The following is a 22,294-nucleotide window of genomic DNA, read 5'->3' as shown; positions in this document are numbered from 1 at the left end:
TTAAGAATTCTGGAGAAAAGCAAACAATAATGAGAGAGAGGCAATAAAGGGGGAAATTAGGGACCGGTTTTTAATATTACTCTTATATTGGAACATTGCTAGAATAACAGCTTTTGCATTAGCATGCTTTTTCCTGAAGGCTGTGAATTATCAGGCTCAAATGTCTCACTGTTTAATGAGTAGAATCCTCATTGGTTTTCAAGAAAGCCACAAATTGTATGAAGAACTCACCAGAAGTATAAGACAAACAATCTGGACATTCTGCAAAATTCTGCAGAGTTGAGAGGTATGATCTTGAGTGATTTACCAGAAAATCAAACATTTAATGCGGGACTGGGAAAACATGAAATAAAACCAGGAATGTTTTGCATAATTCTGGACAGTTTATTTATTTATTGAGTGCTCTCTGTTTACGAGATAAGTGTAGGGTCGCCACTTTTTCAAATGCCCAGAGTGGGACATTTTTTGTAGAAATGTGAAATTTTCAGGATAAACATACCCACGGCCAGTACAAAGGACAGAACTTCTTTTTTTTTGCCAAAATAAAAGCTTATTTTTATAGGATTTGAGTTGATTAAGCTATTCCATATAATATTTATGTGTTCCAGACAAAAAATAACTGTTGAATGCAGCTATTAAAAATATCTTAAGAAATAAATTTTGTCTTAAAATCTCTAGACATTTGCCATTTTTTATTTTTTTTTCCACAGGACACAACTGCCAAAAGTGGAACTGTCCCTTGCAAAGAGGGACAGGTGGTAACCCTAAGTACGTGGGCTGGTCTATAGACTCCTCTGCCACAACTCGAGATCAGTAGCAGTAAATACAACAGTTTGCACAAGTACAATAAGACATTACATTCATGTGAATACTTCATACAGTTAGATATATGCTCTACAATCCACCCATCCATCCATCCACAACCCCATTTTTCCTATTTTTGCACATGGTGTTGGGGTATCACTTCAAAGGTGACAATTATCTAGTGCCAACATTCACTCCACCAGATGGCAAACCCTGCCATGGTTATTGCTTCATGCTACACACACACACACACACACACACACACACACACACACACACACACACACACACACACACAGGTATGCTCTACAAGTAAAGTTTAGTTTCTATAAGTTGAAGCAGACCTTTGTGTTTATTGCTTTTCACCCACTGAGTACCATCATAGGCTTTGGCTATACTGTCTGTTCAGGTAGAATTTTCCACAGAGGTATATTTCACTGAAGCTAGACTGATTTAAAATGTAGTCATCATTTTACTGTATTTAAATGTTCATTCATTCTCTTATAGCCACGTTATGCTTTCTAGGACCATTATTGGGATAGGCAGAGCTTTCCTTACAACCTATGGGAAAAAAACAAAAACAGTTTAGATTTTTATTCATAGACATTCCAGGGCCAACATTTTTAAGACAAACAAATCTTGTGACCACTCCCTCCTTATCAGTACCCTCGCAGGTAGCACCTCCTTTCTACATGAGGTCCATACCAGTAAAATCTATGGATATCCATCCAGTCAGTATTTTATGTTTTATTAAGATGGAAAATTGCACTGTTTTACATGTAGTGGAAGTTTATTCCAAAGGTTTGGGAAATGCTGCCTTATAAGTATGCCTCTCCACTGTGCTGTATGTATTTTCTGGTGAAGATGTAGGTACCTGGATCTAGTAGTGACGGGGATACTGGAGTTGCAGAGAAATAGGAGGTCCAGGACAACTGGGTCTCTAATGCTCTCTTAAGCAAGACAGGTCTCCCCTCAAAAAGTCTCTTAAGACTTTGAATAAAGGGATAAAGCTTTCCACATATATTGGTATCTCAGGGACTTTAGGCTTGTGATCTTTTTGTTTAGGAACCTTTGGGGTCTTGCTAATTGTTTGATATGATTAATGAGATACATCCCAAAAGGGATATTGTAATGAATAATTGTCCTGTCATTCTGAGAATAAGGTAATGATTATTTCTTTAGTCTGTGATGATATTCCTTTGTCAGTTAGGTAGGCTAAATAAAATGATTTCCTGACAACCACTGTCACATGATGGTCAAAATTGAGGGGGCTGTCAGCTTAGATATCTAAGTCCCTGATGATGTTTTCATTTTGCAGTGCAGTGTTGGCTATATAGTATGATGAGGGGAGGTATAGCCTACCAAATGTGATACTACACTTTTTAACTTTTAGTTTGAGCTCATTTTTAGAGCACCAAGGATTTATTAGAGAGGGAGTTCATTAAGGAGAATTTTGGAGTCATGCAGTCACTTAACAAGTTCCAGTTTGCTGTCATCTACAAACTTTATTAGACAGATGTATTAGCACTCAAAGTTGGAGATCAGAAAAGGGAATACCAAAAAGATGTCTGCACACAGAGCCCTGAAAGACACCAGTGGTCATTTTCATACTTACTGATCAGACATCTGCAACTTGCACTGTGTGGTCTGTCTTTTAGCCAGTTTTCTGTTCATCTTACTACATATGGGTTAATTTTTAAAGCAGTTAGCTTTTGTATGATGCCAGCATGGAGAATGGTTTTGAAGACCTTTGCCAGGTCAAAATATACCACGTGCATTGCATGGCCACCATCTACAGCCTCTGTCACCCTTTTGAAGAAGTTTAACAGGTTAAATAGACAGGAATTGCTCTTCTGAAAGTTAAAGTGTTGCAGGTCAAGTCTAACAACAGTCTTGATATCACAATTTAAGAAGTTAGATAAAAACATACCCAATGGTTTTGCAGATGGGGCTTCTAAGGCTGATAGGACTTTATCTACCCAGGCCAGTTGTAATTCCACCCCTACTGAATTGCACTACCACTGCACTGTGCCTCTCGTTAGGGACAAATCCAGTAGTTAACACAAGTTAACCAGTTTGAGGAGTTTATCCACAAGGGCATGTTCTTTCGACACAATACCCCACTCGGGTATTATAGAGAAACTTACCAGCTTAAATGTAAACCCATATGTCACAAGATGGGTTGCAAACTGGCTAAAGGACAGAACCCACAGAGTTAGAGTTGCTGGCGCCATGTCAGACTCCAAGCCGGTCACAAGTGGTGTCCCACAGCGCTCAGTCTTTGGCCCCCTGTTGTTCGGCATCTACTTCTCAGAAGTACAGGCAAACATAGGAGGACTATGGCTGACAAAGTTTGCAGATGACTGCAAACTGGGCGCCATAATGGAAAATACATCGGACACAGATATCCTTCAGAGGGGTCTCACGGAAACTGATAGCTGGTGCCAGAGCCATGGCCTGAAGTTAAATGCCAAAAAATGTATAGTCATATCCTTCGGGAAAAACAAGGTAACCCCAAGCTACCATATAGGTGGCAATCCACTAAGCACAGAAGAGGATATCAGGGACCTGGGGACCCAGGTTGACAGTGGCCTTTCTTTTGACACTCACATTGCTAAAGTGGTTAGAAAGACCTTCTACATTGCCCACCTGATCATGAAGGGATTCACATCCAGATCAAGTGAGGTCACTGTTCCCCAGTACTCTTCACTTATCAGACCAATGATCGAGTACAATGCCCCATTTGGGATGTATCTCACCCGACACCTGCAGCAATTGGAGAGACCCCAAAAGTTCCTCACCAAAAAGATAAAGGGACTCCAAAATCTGTCATATGCTGCCAGACTGAAGAAACTCCAGCTCTATTTAGTCGCTTACCGTCTGCTCAGAGGTGACCTGTGCCTGACATACAAGGCCATGTCCAGCCCGGAATTAATGGACATGCTCCACCTCAAAAAATCCAAATCTACCAGATCCATTAGAGCAAGTGACTTAAACCTTGACACGGATATAAATAGGACATGCTGGAGGGATAGATTTGTCACCCAGAGACTCCCTATGCTGTGGAATAAAATCCCGGTCCATGTGAGGCAGAGCACCTCGCTGGCTCTGTTCAAGAGAAATCTTGACCGGTGGATGGGAGATCGTAGGTTTACCCCGGGAATCACCTCTGTGTCACTGCTGGACAGAGGCACAACAAACTAATGGGCACAGTATTTTTTAACATAAGGGGTGGCGTAAGCCACAAAACTTTGGGCTAGGCTTATAAATGCCTTAGGGCAGATAGCCTAGTATAAACCTAAGAACCTATGAACCTATGAACCTATAATACTATTATGCACCCAGGTATATAATATGTGATAGTAAAGAAAGATGCAATCAAAATTATTTCTGTATACCAGAAATCTGACAAAACCCAGCATTTTTGTGTTATTTTTTTTTCTTATCCTGACGCTACAGCATTATAGAATGCTATATAGGGAGTAACAAATCTTGCTGATATGCTGTGTGATGTACTTAAATGGCCAAAACACAATACCAGGAACCCAAGGATGCAACCACAAAACACTCCAAAAAGCAACAAAGACCCAAAGGAGGAATGAAAATAAACCACAAAAAATTGTATTTAATAAAATACTAAGCACTTTCATCTGAAACAAAAAACATACTTAGTCAGAGTATTTTATTAAATACAATTTTTTTGTAGTTTATTTTTGGTCCTCCTTTGGTCTTCGTGGCTTTTTGGAGTGTTATGTACTTAGGTCGGCCAGTCCCTGGAAGTCCTGGATATTTTGTGTCTGGCCTTTGTTGAAATGAAACCCAAGGAAAAGGAATCCATGAGTCCCTCGCTGTTCATTGCCCCCCAGCATATAGCCAGTACTCCCTCACCCCACATCTCTCATATTATTTTTTTCTTGTTTTCTCATATTTTGTTGTACTCTTTACATTTTCCTGCATTCTTTCAATATATCTTAACTGGCCAAGATTATATCAAAATAAATGAGGAAGAAATAATCAAATTAAGCCAGAGGTCTCAGCCACTGAGAAGCCATTGGATACTAGATGTGCTGAGCTGCTGTTTTTCATACTTTTTGAGCCAAAGATGGCTGGAACAAAAATTGTGGTTAAAGAAAGAAATTCATTCTTGTTCTTCATGTTTCCCTGATGTGACAATGTGAACTATTGTCAGCTATGCCAGGAGAATTAGGGCAGTGGATGTCTCACATATGCCAGTATGGCTAGTTGGAGTTTTGTAAAGAAATATATGTCATTTATATATCAAACTGATTTGTACAGGTGCTTGTGTTGAAAATGTATTTGTAAAGTTGCTTGCGTTAAAAATGCACCAACAATGGGTCCTGCTAGACAGAAAAAGAAGTATACCTGTATGTCAGACTGTATGGTAATTACTATTAAAATGAATGCACTGTAAAAGAGGATACTGGAAAAGAAGAGGTTAACTTTAGTCCAACTACCTTTGAAAAATAGTTAGAAATTAAATGACTTGGTATAAGCCATAAAGATTGTATCTCACAGGTCTCAATGCAGCCAGAAACAAAAAAGTCTGTACTAGGAAGCCTTCTGTATTGTCTTTGGGAGTGAACTAATTGCTACTCTAGAAGGGCAGAAGCTTGAAATTGTGTTTTATGACTTTGAGAAGCTGAAACAGATCTTAGCAAAGCTCTGTGTGTGTATATTATTGACTCATATGTGCGAGATTCTGGTTCAGTTACTAGGAAAGAGGGTAGTATGGGAACCAGAGTCAGATGACTAGATATGTGTGATGTCATTCTGTAATCCAGGACTAAAATGATGTTTTAATACCAGATGGATCAGACAAAATTCTCAGAGCAGTCTGTTTTTGAAACCTGATATAGGAGGATCACTCACTCACTTCATCTTGCCTTGCTTTAATAAGTAACCAGGTGATATTAATTATTTAGATCAGTCAGAAAAATATAGTGAAATTAGTTAAGTACTGTTTTTCTGTAACTGTGTAAATCTATCCATCTGGGTTATTTTTTTGTGGCTGGTCCTTTAGAGAATATTTTAACCTTTGAGAGTACTTATATTTATTTGGTGACACTATGGCTGCTCCTGAAAGCTTTATTGCACTGATCAAACAATACCATTTGTATTAGTATTAATTTCACTCAGTATTATTGTGTAACCATATAACAGCCTTAGAGTAGCTGGCTTTGTTATGTCTAAGGGCAGCAACTACCTTATAGTCTGGGCAGAATGGCATAACTATTAAATCTGTGGCAGCCTTTCCCAGGTGTCTGTATGTGTGTGTAAAAATCAGATCTCAGTGTGTGTGTCAACTACTTGGAACAGGGCCATACAGCACTAGTTTCACAGAGAGAGTGGTGGAGGACTTGGCTTGGACACTTGGCTGAGGACTTAGCTCTGTAGCTGTGTCAGTGGGGAGTCTTACTGGAGGCATGAAGATAGAGACAGAAGGAAACCCAGCCCGTGGACTGAGTGTGTTCCCTGTGTGCTCTAAAGGTAAAGTGTGCTTGATGCAGAGAGCTGCATATAGAAATACTGTGTGTGTCTATTTTGTTCCAAGTGAATGTCCCTCACTGGTATCAGTGGTGAGGATTCAGGTTCATCCTTTCACTACTCCCTAAATAGCCACAACTGCAGTGTAATAACTATGGGGGAAATAATAGAATTAAGCTGATAGTCTGGAGGCTGCTTGGGCCTCAGAAGTCCTGGGATTCTAAATGCTGTAAGGTATATTTTAAAGTTTTTTCCACAGGCTTTTGTTACACTTATGGCCTGGACAAAAATCACAACTAGCTAAAGAATTTTTTTCTTTCATTGAATAAATAAGTTGTCCCCAGTCTTAATGATCAAAGCTGACAAAAAAGTAGTTCCCAATAACCTGAGAATATAAATGTTCATTAAGTCCTGGATATTTATCAGCTCCCAATCTAATTTTCCATAAAGTCTCTCTTTGCTCTAAAATATTTAACTTAATTTAATGATATGATCACTATCATTTTTTTAAGGGACAGAAGATTATTTATAAGGAAATAGGTGAGTGTTATGTATAAATGTTACATATATTTTATTTTCTATTTTTTATTTCAAGTTAAATGTCAAATTAAGTGTTAATGAGTCAATTAATGGATAGTCTTTTTGATTGGTGTTCTTGAGTATTTAAACTATTGTGGCCATTACCAGTGCTATTCTGATGAAGTCTGTGTTCAGATGAAAGCATTAATTAAAGTTACTAGTACACTAATTCCATGTGTTGGTGTTTATTCCTGCTGTTCCTGGTGGGCAGTGTTGTTTTTTGCAGTTTTTGGTTCCATTATACCACTTGTCAGTAGTGTGGTCTTTTTTTTGGTTTTGATTACAGTTGTCCACATACCAATGGACCAATCAGTTAATGGTGCAGAGAGGGATGAGTTATTGGATATTTCTGTGTATCCTACTTCAGGAAATTTTGGCAACACTATGTTACAATTGTTATTAAATACCATGGGAGAAACGCAGAAAATGTTAACTCAACTCCTTAAAAAAAGACACAATTTCGTGAGCAAGAAGATGTGATTCAGTAAGCTCTGAAGATGACAATGTTACAGTGATAGACAATGGACATTCAGCTGCTTCCCCTATAAAAGTGACTTATAAAGCTGTAATGTCTGTAATGAATTCCATTTATGACTCTTTCAGCACCTTTGAGTACACTTCAAATGCAACTGCTGACAACGTTATACTAGAGAACTCTGTAATGAATTATTTAAGTGGTTGAGGAAATACAGCACTCTTAATATTGAAAATAAACATTTTGAACAATGTATTCAGTTAAAAATCATTCTTAAAGGACTGAGTCTTTTTAAGTGTCCTAATTGACAGCGATCCATTTTATTCCATGTTAACAGAATTTTTTTAACAATGCTGGTCTTAATTTTTTTATAATTTTTAATTAACAATACTGTTAACAATATGAAGAAAGTCAAAGAAAGGGTCTTAGCTTTAGATAAATTAATTCTATTCTATTTTTGGCAAAAGCTCCGATGGGTAGGTCAGACTATGATAGTATGCTGCAAGAAATAGAACGGTATGAAGGAAATGTCCGTTGGTAAAAGTAAGACATTGCAGAGACACTTAGTGGCATACAATTCACAGTCAATTCACAGTCAGCTTATAAAATTATTTTTTCCATCACTAAACAATCTTAAGACTGATGTACAATGAGTAAATAAGGAACCCTTTCTTGTTCATAATACATTTAAAGATCATGGTTCGTTTAAATCTTTAAAATCCTTTAGATCAGCAAACCTATCAGATTACAAAGTTATTCATAAAAGAAATGAAGCTTTAATTGTCACTACAGAAGTTATAAATGGAGGCAGATGAGAACATAATGATGGAAGAGCTAATATTTTACAAGTGTTTAGTGTGAATATTCAAGAGCTGCTCTTGTATTCACCTAATCAAAGGAAGAAGTTGGAGACAGCTGATTTAGGAGCCAGACCAAAAACTTTTTTACAGAATGAAGAGAGGCAGTAGAGGACTCATTAATGATATGAGGATGGAAGGGATCGGACTCTGTTGGACAGTTAAAAGTTATCAAACAAGACTAACTTATCCAGTTTTGATCTGAGTCCTATACATGAGAAATTATTGTTGTTAGGACTTAATTTTGTTCCATCTTGAAGAGCTGATTTATCTAAGACACTATTGGACCTTAAATTATATGTTCGTAACTTGAACTTGTGTTATGCTGTAAAAGAGGTCAGTGTTAAGAGTTCTGTTTTTGTAAAACCTTCTGCTTTTAACCCAGTGTTGCTGCATACTTTGAAAGTTTTTGAAATTGTATGTGAGAGAGATACACAATCACTTTTAACATCTAAGAGCAATAGGTTTTATTTCAATTTATCTACTTTGGGGAGGAAATCCCTTAGTGAACTTAGGAAGAACAAACATCTTAGAGTCATAAAAGCTGATAGAGGGGTGGGTTGGATTTGATGGATCAAGATGTGTATGTACTTAATATCGAAAAATGTTGCAAAATGAGGAAGAGCATGTTTTAGTTGGGTCTAATGAAATACAAACAAGTTTTAAAAAAGTGCATTTATTTTAATATGAAAGTTTAGTGGATGGTAGTTTGGACATAGAAATATATAATTTTTGTAAGATAGATAACCTGATGATAGGCCTAATGTTTAGAATTCCTAAGATACACAAAGACCAGAACAACCCCCCTTTAGGGCAATTGTATCAGCACCCCATTATATTATGGAAGGTATTTTACTAGTAATTGATGCAATGTTGAATTCCTTGATACATATGCTTGATTCATACATTAAGGATTCCTGGGATTTTTAAGATAAATTGAGAGATTTTAATTCTTCTTATATATTTAATCCCTCAAAGAACAATTTTGTACTATTTATATATGCTCCGTTTTTGCATGTATACCTCATGATATAGGGATTGAATATGTTAGGGAATATTTAAATAAGTTTACTGAGCTTCCCAATTAGACTATACAATTTTATTGCAGTATGTTATCATTGTTAGAGAACAACTATTTCATTTTTAATAAAAAAAATTTTAAACAGAAAAAAGAGGTTGCTATGGGATTGCCAGCAGCCCCTGCATTTACTAATATGGTTTTAGCTTAGTGGGAATATTATATTTTCAAACCTATCGTGTGCTTTTAAGGTAGTTTACTATAAATGTTTTGTTGATAATTTGTTTTTAATAATTGAGGGCACAAGTGATAGTTATCTTAAGTTAGTCGATACTTTAAATTGTAGTTCAGATTTTTTAAAATATACCCTAGGTAAAATATCAATCAAAGTGAATTTTTTAGACATTTGTTTGGAATGGAATCAGGTGAATAGTAATTTTGAAAGTAGTATTTATAGGAAGGAAACTTATACAAATAGTTATTTGTATTATACAAGGAATCACCCTGCTTTTATGAAAAAGAATTTACCAAGAGGTCAATATATTAAGGCATGGAGAATGACCAGTAATAATATTAAGATAAAATAGGAATTGTCCCTTATTACTGAATTATTTGTGGCTAGGAATTATAAAAGAGATTTTTTATTGAGTATAGAGAAAGAAGTCATGTCTAAAACAGATGATAGTTATCCCCTTATTTTGAGGTTACATTTTAATACCAATACAGGAATTAAGCAGATCAATGATAAAAGTTTGATATGTAATTTAGGCATGATTGTGGATAGTCATAATATCCATTTGATTACACAAATTATTTGGAAAATGTTGGAAGGCAACAAAGAATTAATTAAAATAATAAGAAATATACCTGTATATTCAGGTTATTGTGCCTTTTATGTAGGCATGACATCTAGAACTTTAAGAGGCAGGATTAAAGATAATTTATACAGTATTAAAAAGAAAGATGAAAGAAAAGGTCTTTTTAAGCACACTCTTGGTTGAGAGAAATATAAAAAGTTTAAGTTTACCATATTAGAACTATGCATGTTAGATCTTGGGGGTGGGAATTTTAAATTTTTTTTACAAAAAAGAGACTTTGTGGGAAATTAGACTGGGAGCTCATAAATATCTGGGATTTAATGATATGATCAATATTAAATGTTTTTTTAAGGGACAGAAGATTATTTATAAGGGAATAGGTGTGTTATGTATTGACGTTACATAGTTTAATTTTCTATTTTTTTATTTCAAGTTAAATGTCAAATTAAGTGTTAATGAGTTGGGTGCTATTGAATATTTAAATTTTTGTGTCCATTAGTAGTGTTATGAAGTCTGTGTTCAGACTACTAGTACGCTAATTACATGCATTGGTGTCTATTGCTGTTGCTGGTGGCCAGTGTGGTTTTTGGTAGTTTTTGATTTTAATCTAATATTGCCACATCAAAAAATCAAGGTTTTCCTGAAATATTTCAGCAAATTATAGTATATCAAACTGCAATTGCATAATTTCAGAAAAACATACTGTGACTAGGATAGAAGCAACACAATTCTTTATATAAAATTGCAATTCAGCTAAAAAAAATAACAAATCAAAGTCTTCCTTTACAACTGGGTAATGTGATACACTGATTCTTGTGTGAAGTAGTCATAATTAGTGATAAATCACTTTTTGGAGTTAAAAAACTTGGTATTCGTAGCCCAGCGTTTTATATTTATCTAATTGGAATCATCAAATCTTGCAACTATGACTATATTTAAATGAGCAATATGCAAATAAGATATACTGATTTTAAAACTTCTGAGCCTTGTGGTGAAATGCATTTTCACACCTTTGCATATCAGAATAGGCATAGGCTGATGAAAAATGAAAATGTTTATGTACAAAAAAAAAATCAGTCTACATGTAAAGTTTTGAATGCTGTCATGTATTTTCAACAGAGGACATAAGCCTGTGTGGATCTCTCAAAGTTTTCTTGAGATCCTGCACTAGGCTGGGCTTAGTGCCACTGGCCTGCAGCTCACTCAAATGGTTTTCTATACATATATATATATATATATATATTTATTATATATATATATATATATATATATATATATATATATATATATATATATATATATATATATATATATATTATATATATATATATATATATATATTTGTTTTGATTTTCATAATTCACTCTGAGGATGTTCTTTGTTCTTATATGGATTCACCACTATTTTTTAAGGTTATAAAGGGGGAAGACAGGACATTAGAAATAAAGGAGAAAGCAGGCAAGGGAAACACAAGGGTTGAGCAGAAGGAAGTAGGAGATGATAGGTACATATTTTCCAACAGTTTTTATTAAGGCCAGTTGGAGAGGGATGAGGATCAATGTGTGTGTCAGACAGAAGGTTAGGGAAGACATAAGGAATTTTTAATCCTGAAACATGAAGGACAGACAAGACTGAGAGCTACACTATTGTGGGGTAACAGTATGGGGGGTAGACAAGACATACAGAAGTAATGGTTCCCCTGTGCTTATTTGACATATTACTGGGAAGGTGAGAAACGCCAGGAGGGAATATTCAACTTTGTTCAAAGGTCCTCAAATATCCCTCCACCTGACTGAGGAGATCCTGATGGTGGAGGAGTTAAGGATTTTTGCTAGAGTGAGCCAACCAGGACAGGACCACTTGGTTATTTACCATTTTATCACTATTTTGTTGCTGAAATATTACAGGAAAAACGGTGATGTTTTTTGATGATGCAATACAACACGAAAACTAGTTTATGTTTGACTAATTACTCCAGACTTGTTCTTAGGTTGAATGTTTTTGTTAATTTTATCACAGTCAATGAGCACAAAATCATTTCACTATAGCTCTTTGACATATTCTATGTTGTATCAGAAAAGTTCAGCAAACACTCACACACACACACACACACACACACACACACACACACACACACACACACACACACACATGCGCATTTCTGTCTATCTATATGGGTATACCTAAAATGATCTAAAGAACATAAGATTGACAGTAAAATGCTCGACAGAAAAAATATCTAGAAGTAAACAAATCTAAACTGAAAAAAGAAATCTTAACACAAAACACTGAAAAAACTGAAGTTAAACTAGGGGAGGGTTTATTCCCTTTCCCCATTGCTGGCATATATCTATATCTATATCTATATCTATATCTATATCTATATCTATATCTATATCTATGCCTATATCTATAGATGCAGCCTCCACATGCAGGGACTGCCACATTCCAAAGTATTGAGAAAATGGGGTTTCATTTTGTCCACTATTTCAATTTCTTTATATACTGATAGATTGTGTCACATTTTCAATGTTTTTGCAACTTGCAAGCCACCCTGCACCCCTGCTAATTATGTATATCAGTTCCGAAAAAGCGCAACAGTAGGGATATGTCATAAACCCTCCCCTAGTACAAATTCAGTTTTGTTGGTGTTTTTACATCTAGATATTTTTCTGTTGATAATTACCTGTTGATTTTATGCTGTTCAGATCATTTCAGGTACACACACACACACACACACACACACACACACACACACACACACACACACACATGCATCTCTGTCTCTCACTCTCTCTCTCTATATATATATATATATGTATTTATATATATGTGTATATATATATATATATATATATATATATATATATATATATATATATATATATTTATAATTCTACTTATTTTTAAAGAATTTACACTTCATCAGATGTTATAATTTAATTCAGGTACATGTTTCAAGTGTTCATGTACCTTCTCAAAGTTTTCACTAGTTCTGTGGTGTGCCATATTTGCCAGTAGGTGTTGCAAAGTTCAGCATGTAGTGAGTTGTTTTGAGAGTTTTGGTATCTTTAATTCGAGATTGTACTGCAGTTAGGATAGAAAAATCTGCCCATGTTTTCACATAGTTCGATCTCGGAGTTGGTATATATAATTTTCAGGGTTGTGGTGGGTGCAGCGGGGCTTGTCCCCCTGGAAAAATAACTATAAATGTGCTTGGTTTTCTGTTTTTAAATAATTATATGTCTGAGGAAGTTTTACCTAGTGTCTGATATTAAAAGTGGATGCAACTGTGTTGATTTCATGACAAGGTGTTGCCAGACTACTGGAAATATGAACGGGAAGTTGAAATTATGCTGGTGTGTATATTTTAATTTTTGGTTTACCTTAATTTTGTCTAGAATGGTATGTGCGATCGTGCATTTGTGTTACTCGACAGAGTGAATTACGGATCACTTCTGAGGATAAATGTTGAAAATGATTTGAAACCATTTTTGACATTTGTTCACATGTTTGAATGTCATAGTGCATTTGCATTATAGCCATTCGAACCTCTGTGAGTCAGCGTTGTGAGTTTTTGCTCTTATCCTTTCGATATAATGCACATAGAGCAATGGACACACAACCTAATGAAGGTAAACCTTAACAAACTAAAGAAAATGATCTAAAGAAAATGATCTAAAGAAAATGATTCAACTTCTACGCCAAAAAACTCTACACCGCTGCTCTCCGGTACCAAATGCCACAGGTTACACATCTCAGTAAACACGATAGTTTCCTTCTTTCAAGGCAAATTCATTTATTATTTAAAACTTAAAATGCGATTACTAAACATACATTTTTCGTCAGGACACCTGTCCCAACTTCATCAGAAGTACAAACCTCCCCGAGCTGAACTCTATTTATATGTATATACTCTTGGTTCAATTAGTTTGTTAATTGATCAAGGTTTATGCCTTAAAGTAACACCAAAAAATATATATAAATATATGTAGTCATGTATATACTGCGTGTATTTTATGTACTAGTTTAAACCTCCACATTATTTAATCTTGTTATTTAAAATTTAAAAGTTTTTATTCTAAAATCTATTTAATTTATTTAAAAATATTTAAAATTATTTAAAATATTTATTTGTTTGTCAATCTGAAATACATATGCATAATGAATATTGTGTCCTTTCTTCTGAACTAGTGGAATTTATTAACATTTTATTAACATATATTAAATGTATGTTTAATGACTTACTGTTTTAGTCTTTTTACATACAACTATTAAGCCACCATTTCATTTTACTTTCTATAAGTAGACTGTTTTAAAACACCCTTTCCTACCCTAGGCTAGACTCTATGATTTTCACGTTTGCTACATTCTTAAAATGTCCTGAATGTTCGAACATAAAATAGGTACAATCTAAACGTATAAACGTTCTTGTACCTTTTTAACTCAAATAAACTCGAGTGAATAACTCAAATAAATTTGTATAGTAAGTAATGAATAAAAAGTAATGAATAAAAAGTATGTATATATTTAATTATTTAATTAATATGTGAACAATTCATGTTACCTAAATATAATGATATATGAATTTTTAATTTATATAAATTTTCATGATAATTTATTTAATTTATTAATTTTCCTACTCTAAAAATTAACATTCCTATTTCTTCAAACATCATAGTATATATTCATGTGGGACATTTATATGTCCTAATTTTTTAATTTTTTATTTTTTACTATCAGAATTTTATCTGTCAAATTTTTCAATCTTAAAATGCATTTCAACGAACACATCTCGTTTTGGCGGAGAAGGTAAACCTTAATTTTTTTATTATAGTGTGTTTGATCGGATTGCATTTATTGTGTTCCATTGAGTTGTGTTTGGGAAAACTATGTAACATGTTAGTGTGAAAGTTGTTTGAGTTATCAGGTGAGGTATTTCACTTCACAAATGTGATTTTCAGTGGTTTAAATGTCGAAGTGCATTTTTGGAAATCTGTATTTTCTCACTACTGGAGTTGCTTATTTAACATTTGGTAAACTGTAAATTTGGTAAATTTGTTAAAGAGAAGTAGACTATATATATATATATATATATATATATATATATATATATATATATAGGTTTACTATCAAAACTAGGAAACTGCATTGGTCAACCTGTATGTGGTCGACTTGCAGTTTCCAAGTTGTCAGAATGTCAACCCAAAATTGATTGACTACACTACAGTGAATAAGTAGTGTATGTCAATAATTTGGGTTCGACATTGTGCAGGGAGTTCGTGCTTCATTGAGGAACAGGGAATTAGTCAATTTCCTCATGGCAGTGTGATCTTGGAGTTGCTATATTTAATGAGTAGGGGATGTGGAGGGGGTGCAGCCCCCCATATGGGGGGTGCAGGGGGCTTAGCTCCCCTACAACATAGTACAATTAATGTACCGTTGACTGTAGAGTTCAACGGTACGTTAATTTGCATAGTAGGGGGTGAGTGATGGCACCTCCTGCTATGTCGAATACATTGAACCATGGTGGTCGATGTATTAATTTTTGCTGTGGTTTACTTTTCAGAATTTTGAATTTAGCATTTTGGGTTGACATTTTAAATGGTCGACTGAAGCTGATTAAAAATTTCAATAGTTAACCTACTCACACACACACACACACACACACACACACACACACACAAACATACACACACACACACACACATATATATATATATATATATATATATATATATATACCTATACCTATTCTGTAATGTAGTGTTCTGTACCATCACTACTTGATTTTTGTATTTTGATTCTGTAGTTTTACCATGTTTTATTTATTGGAGCTTTTCTCTCTGGGCCTTTACTGAAAATATGCTCACCCGGGCCAAGTAGACCTCTGGGTAAACAAATGCAAATAAATAAATAAATGAGGAAAATGTAATTCTTTACTAACATGTACTTGCAGGCTACAAAATGTTGGAGTAGGAAGGAGGAAAACATTCAGAAAAATTGGGAAACAAGTTTTGGAAAAGGGAGTCAAAATAGGCAGAAAACATTAAGATGTGGGATCAAGTAGTGGTGGACATAAATGAGTAAGGGGGAGGAACGGCATCTTGGCACAGAACAAAGACTGGGAAGAATGCTCTTACCTTTAGCAGCACCAGGGCCAGACCTTCAACATTCTAACTTTTAGCACTTGATGAGAATCACCTTCTGTCTCTCTATAAGGGGGCAATGACTTTGATGCAGATGAGGATGCTGCAGCAATCATCTGAGGTGGTGTTGACACCAATGCTTTCAGACGCCTACAACAGTCACAGTCAAGCACTGTAGAAAGTTAGTGCTTAGCTGGCCTGGTAGAGTCAGGCCAGATGTACTTGCTATGGTACCTGCTTATATGCAACCCTTATATTTCTCCTCATCAGGTACTCCAGTAATGTAAGGTGTAGCAGACACTGTACAGTCTCTGCATGGAAAGTATGGACATAATACACTTAATAAAAAACACAGTTAACTGCCAAAATCATAGTTAACTGTCACAGATCACATAACAACACCTTGATATATTTCTTCACAAGAACAGAATCAAAACATTTGAATGTTGTCTTTCACCACATTAAGCTGATGTTGACAGTGGAATAGCTGTTGACAATGACACCATAAATGTCATTCTCATTACACAGCTCATGACAGTAGCAAACAGTTTAAAAGTATACTAGTAGGGCCCCCTACCCCATAATAAGTGGATAACTACGAAGGCAGTGGCATTGGCTTACACACTAAATATAATGAAGAAATGACATTACAATAAGAGGGTGAAAGCATGTAACTCAGCATCTGTTTTGTTTTTTTTTTTTTTTACACAGACTGAACCACTTGAGGAAGAGACTATCTTTTTGGAGGTAGCATTGCCTAATGTCCCATCTGTATATTTGTTGCTTGGAAGCCAAGGCCTTGAGTTTCTCTATACCTAACTGTGAAATATATCTTCCTCTGGCCTTGTCTGCCAAGCAGCAGATGTGCCCTGACATAGTTCAGGCCCAGGTTACTGCAACTGAAAGTCAGGTAGAGATGGTTAACATACTGTAGGATATCCATAATGAAGGTCACCAGTACATGGGTTTGGTGGAGGGCAGGACAATGACATAATGATCATCATGCTCTGTAGTGTTGTACATAGAGCAACCATGTCAACCTCCATGTGCATATTAGTAAGGGCATACCAGACACACATGGGGGGCACAAAGGGATGGGGACAAGAGAGTGTCTGCATGCATAATAGATAAATAGACGATACACTCCATGTATCACCTGAAAGAGTTCATAGTCTCATAGGAAATTACTAGGCAAATGGCCCTGGGGCCCTTAAAAGCCTAGCCAAGAGTTTATCCTCAAAAAATAAACCTCAATCAGCACCGGTCACCCTTGTCAGTGAGGGACACAGTGAAACCTCTGGGACAAATTTGTGGTTTCCTATCCACTCATCAGGGTTGAGCTTGAATGAGTGACGTACTTTGATGTGCATGGGGAGTCTATTCCAGAGACGGGGCAGCCTTTGGGAGACAAACCTGTCTCTCCAGCAAGTTTTGTTAATGTCATATATTAGATTTAGGCCTTTCAATTGAGTATTGCGTGAGGAGTAGACTTACGGATATAGAGCATCTATAGTAGAGCAGGGTCTGAGATTGCCTTGTAGGTGAGACACAGATCATGTCTGAGCAATCTGTACAATAATGAGTAGTGATAGTGATTTCAGCTTGTTCACATAGGGCAGGTATTGGAGGCCATGGAATCTCTTAGTGAGGTATTTCTATGGCCTTTCCAGTTGGTGCAGGTATTTGCAGATGTACATACCAAACAGGGCACTGTACTTAATTATTGGCTGAATGAGGGAGGAGTACAAAGAGGCAATAACCTCCTTTGCAATCCCTTTACTTATGAGATGAACCAAGTAAAAGGCTTTTCTGACCACTGCTGTTACATGATGGTCGAATGTGAGATTGCTGCCTAGCTGAGTACCCAGGTCTCTCACCACAGGTTGTGTACTTAGGGGGTTGCCATTGATGTGGTAATCAGTAAGGGTCATGTTTTTGCCGCATGGTATGATAATACATTTTTTTTTGTATTTAACTTAAGGCAATGACTTTAGCACCAGTCATTTGCTGCTGTGAGATTCTCTTGTAGTGTGTTAACATCATTTGGGGAGTCAATGACAGCACCCAACTTACAGTCATCTGAAACTTGGTCAGCCACAGGACTTTTGTCTTTGGCTGGACCTCTGAAAAGTAGATGCCAAACAGTAGGGGTCCCAGAACAGATCCCTGGGGAACAATAATAGTGACAGGTCTTCTCTCAGTGGAGGCACCTATTTTGACCTTCTGGGTCTTATTGGTGATCTAGTTAGCAGCCTACCTGATGATATAGGGATTTATGCCAAGTGGTGTTAGCTTTTTGATGATGCCTGAGTGGTGGATTGTGTCAAAGGCTTTGGCCAAGTCAAGGTAAGCTGTATGTACTGACTTTCCCTCATCCCTACCTTGGTGAGAGTCTCAGAAAAGTCAATCAGGTTCAACAGGCAAGATCTGCCCTTGATGAATATGAATTGGGTGGGGTCCAGTGCTTGGAGATTGCCTATGTCCTTGTTTATGAGGTCCATAATAATATGTTCCATGGCCTTACAGATCAGACTTGTCAAGCTAATGGGTGATCATTTCCAGTGTCAGTAGTGGCACCACCTTTGTGCAAAGGGTGACACTGGCAGTTCTCCACTTTGCTTTAATGAAGACTGAACCTAGGCTATGGTTGAATGGTGAGGCTAGTTCTTGCTGGAGATTGTGCAGAATACAGCCAGGGATAATATCAGGTCCCATGGCAGCTGTGTTCTTTCCCTTGGATAGGGTTTTTAACACTTGATCTATGGTGAAGTGAGGTGCGGAACAAGTATCAGGGATGTTGAATGGGTATTTGGGGGGTGAAGTTTGCACTGAACCTATCTGCCAGCACGTTGGCTAAGTCAACTGAATCAGTGTAAGTGGTACTGTTAATAACTAATTCAGAACAAACCTGGGCTTTGCCATAGAGGTTCCTGACATAACTGAAAAGGGGTTTGTGGTTAGCCTTTGTTTCAGAGGCTAGTTTTGACTCATAGTTGGCTTTGGAGGTTTTCAATAGTGATCTAATTTGTTTGTTGAGGCTAAGGAGTGAGTTTTTCCAACTGGGAATTTGTGCCTTTTTACCATTGGACAACAGTTTCTTCCTTTTGTTGTAAAGCCTTATGATAGAGGATGTCCACCAGATAGGTTTGTGTTTCCTTGAGGAGCAGGTTTTAGTTCTGTTGGGTATAGCTGAGTCCATGCATTTGTACAGGTGCTTATATACTGCACTGGCATACTGTTTAGGATATTTGTCTACATCCTCTGAAGGGGGGTGTTGGTGTGAAGCTAATGATACCTTGGGATGTTGTCAAATGCCTTGGCAAAGTCAGAATATATGATGCATGGAACATGAATTTATGAACTCTCTTCCTTCAGGTCTCTATAGTAGAGTCAAATAGTGTATCAAAATACAATATGTATGTGTTTAAAATGTGTTTATGAAGCACGTGCAGAGTTTGCAATCCTATAATGAAATATTGTAGAGCGGAAATCATTACCGCTGAACCAGAACCTCACACACAAAGCCATCGGCTAGTTATTATTTACCCTTTTGATTTTATCTAGAGTATTTATCTAGAAGATTCATTTAATAAATTCATAGAGATGATTCAGTACTTATGCTGCTCGGACTAAAGTCACATTAAGCCTTTTTTGTTTTAACTGCTTGACCAAGTTTTGATTATATTACGAAAATGAAGGAGAGATAGTGCTTGCAGCATCAGAGTATTCTAAAAAAATGTAAATTCTAAAGTACTATGTAAGGGTCCAGTATCCCTGCCTCAGGAACAATTTTAAAAACATATATTTTAATTTGACAATGTATTATGTCTGACTGTTAGATGCATTTTCTTTAGAGACCTGATAGGAAAAACTTGACAGATTCACTTACTACTGAAATACAGTAAGCCTGCAGTGAAAACATAAACTGATATGATTAGCACAAATTAGTCATACTGCACATTGTAACAACAGCAACTGCTGAACAGTTTATGGCCTGAAAACAGATTCCAAAGACAGGACTAATAAGTATTCAAGACAGTCATTATACCATGGCTGCTGCCATAGTAGAACATACTTAAAGCAAACAAACTCAGTTCAGAAATAAATTTAAAGTACACGGTAAAGATTATATTACAATAATGCTATCAGGAACAGGTTAATGAGGCAGCATTAAATGGTTAAATGGAAGTATCGGCCTAAAAGTACAGGTGACAGTAACCCTTAGAAGCAGTTTCACTTTTTTCCAGGAGGTAAGGTAAACTCACATTTGATTACATTAATTAGAATGGTGAATGAAGAAGGTGCACACATAAATTATATCTGCAAGTTTTGTCATCCATAGAAAACACTGGAGTAAAACAGAAGTGAAAGCAAATGACCAAAAATTATAGTAAAAAGCACCCAGATATAAAGGAAAGTACAGATGTGCAAGAGAGCTCACAATAACAGTTTTTGTTCCAACAGATCACATTTGCAATAGCCTGAGCTGTGCAGGTTTATCACTCCTGCATTGGTGAGCTTCTCAAAGCTTTGGGGGCTTTCCTGTTGCTCCACTTATCAGGAGGTCATGAGGCACTCCATATAAAAGGCAGGTGGAGTACCAAAAGCTTCAGAACATGTTTTAGCCCAAGGAGGAGACAGGATCCCTCAGTATAATTACAAGAATGAGAACAATTGCACCCTGGCAGAATCCACCAAGAAAAATGGGGCTTGAGGGAGGGAGCAGCTACTGCAATGATGATCCATTCAAACATCTGTAGGGTAATTTTACTTACACAATTGTATTATGTTCTTCATGCATCGCTGCTGCAGTACCCTAAGCTATGTAAGTAGAGTGCCATGGCTTAGACAGAAGTAGGAAAAGAGGGAGGAGACCAGAGCCTAAGAATCCAGGAGTCACAGGAGTATGGTCTTAGCAAAGCCTGTGCAAAAATAATCCAGTTTATAGTGCTTTGTGAAAGGACTTGCAGAGTACAACACTGCTGCCTATGGAATCCTTCTAGAGTCCAGCCCTTCCCAGAAATCTGCTGAAGAAGCCAAAGGTCTTGTGGAATGAGCTGGAACCCTGTCTGGAAGTGACTTATTTCAGTGTGAGTATAACAAAACTTAATAGCATGAGACAGCCATCTAGAAAAGTCAGCCTTGTTACTGGTTGTCCATTCCTTTTACCTTAAGAGACAAACAGCTGATCAGCTTTCCAGAAAGGTCGAGTTTTGTCTAGGTAGTATCTGAACTCCCTGTATACATCCATATTGTGAAGAATCCTTTCTTCCATGCTCTTTGGCTAAGGAAAGAAGACTGAGAAATGAATAGTCTGGCTTAGAGTTAACTCAGAGATGACTTTAGACATAAAGGTAGGAGCTGATCTCAAACATACTCTGTCATTGTGAAAAATGAGGTATAGCTGACTCATCATAAGTGTTTGGTAAACCTGCACAGCTTAGGCTATTGCAAAGGTGATCCATTAGCACAAAAACTGTTATGGTGTGCTCACCTACACATTACTTTATATCTAGGTCGTTTTTTGCTATATGTTTTGGTCATCTGTTAGCCTAGCAAATTTCAGAACAATAAGTATAGCAGTCGTCCATGTAAAGAACCTCAAATCATCCTTATGAGCTGGTTTGAATGGAGAAAGAGACATAGTAAGCTTTCAATGCACAAAACAGAGATCCCAAGGAGGAAGGAGCCACCTGTTTCCTAGTTGGGTATATAGGACCATTTTATTAACTGTTCAACTTAATGATTGTTAGAATGGGGGATCTCAGGGTAGACAGACCTGAGTATAACCAAGCATTGGATAGTAACTCACACAAATAAATCAAGACATCGAGGCAACCAGGCCTGAAATGGATACTGGCTCTTGGAGTAGCACCAATTAGAAAACCTTTTCCACTTACATGTATATGATTTTCTAGTAGCAGGTTTTCTCACCTCCTTTAGTACCTCCTGCACACCAAGGGAAAAAAGGTGCCTAAAAGGTTTAAAAATTATATAATTTAGGCAGTTAGTTGAAGTATTTCCAGACAGAGGTGTATCAAACTCTCCCTGTCTTGTGTGAGTTAATCCACTCTGTAGGGAAGTGTGTG

This window comes from Protopterus annectens, chromosome 8.part0 (assembly GCF_019279795.1).
Source record: "Protopterus annectens isolate FY-2018-M chromosome 8.part0, PAN1.0, whole genome shotgun sequence".
Lineage (NCBI taxonomy): Eukaryota > Metazoa > Chordata > Ceratodontiformes > Protopteridae > Protopterus > Protopterus annectens.
Note: the sequence above shows the minus strand (reverse complement) of the source record.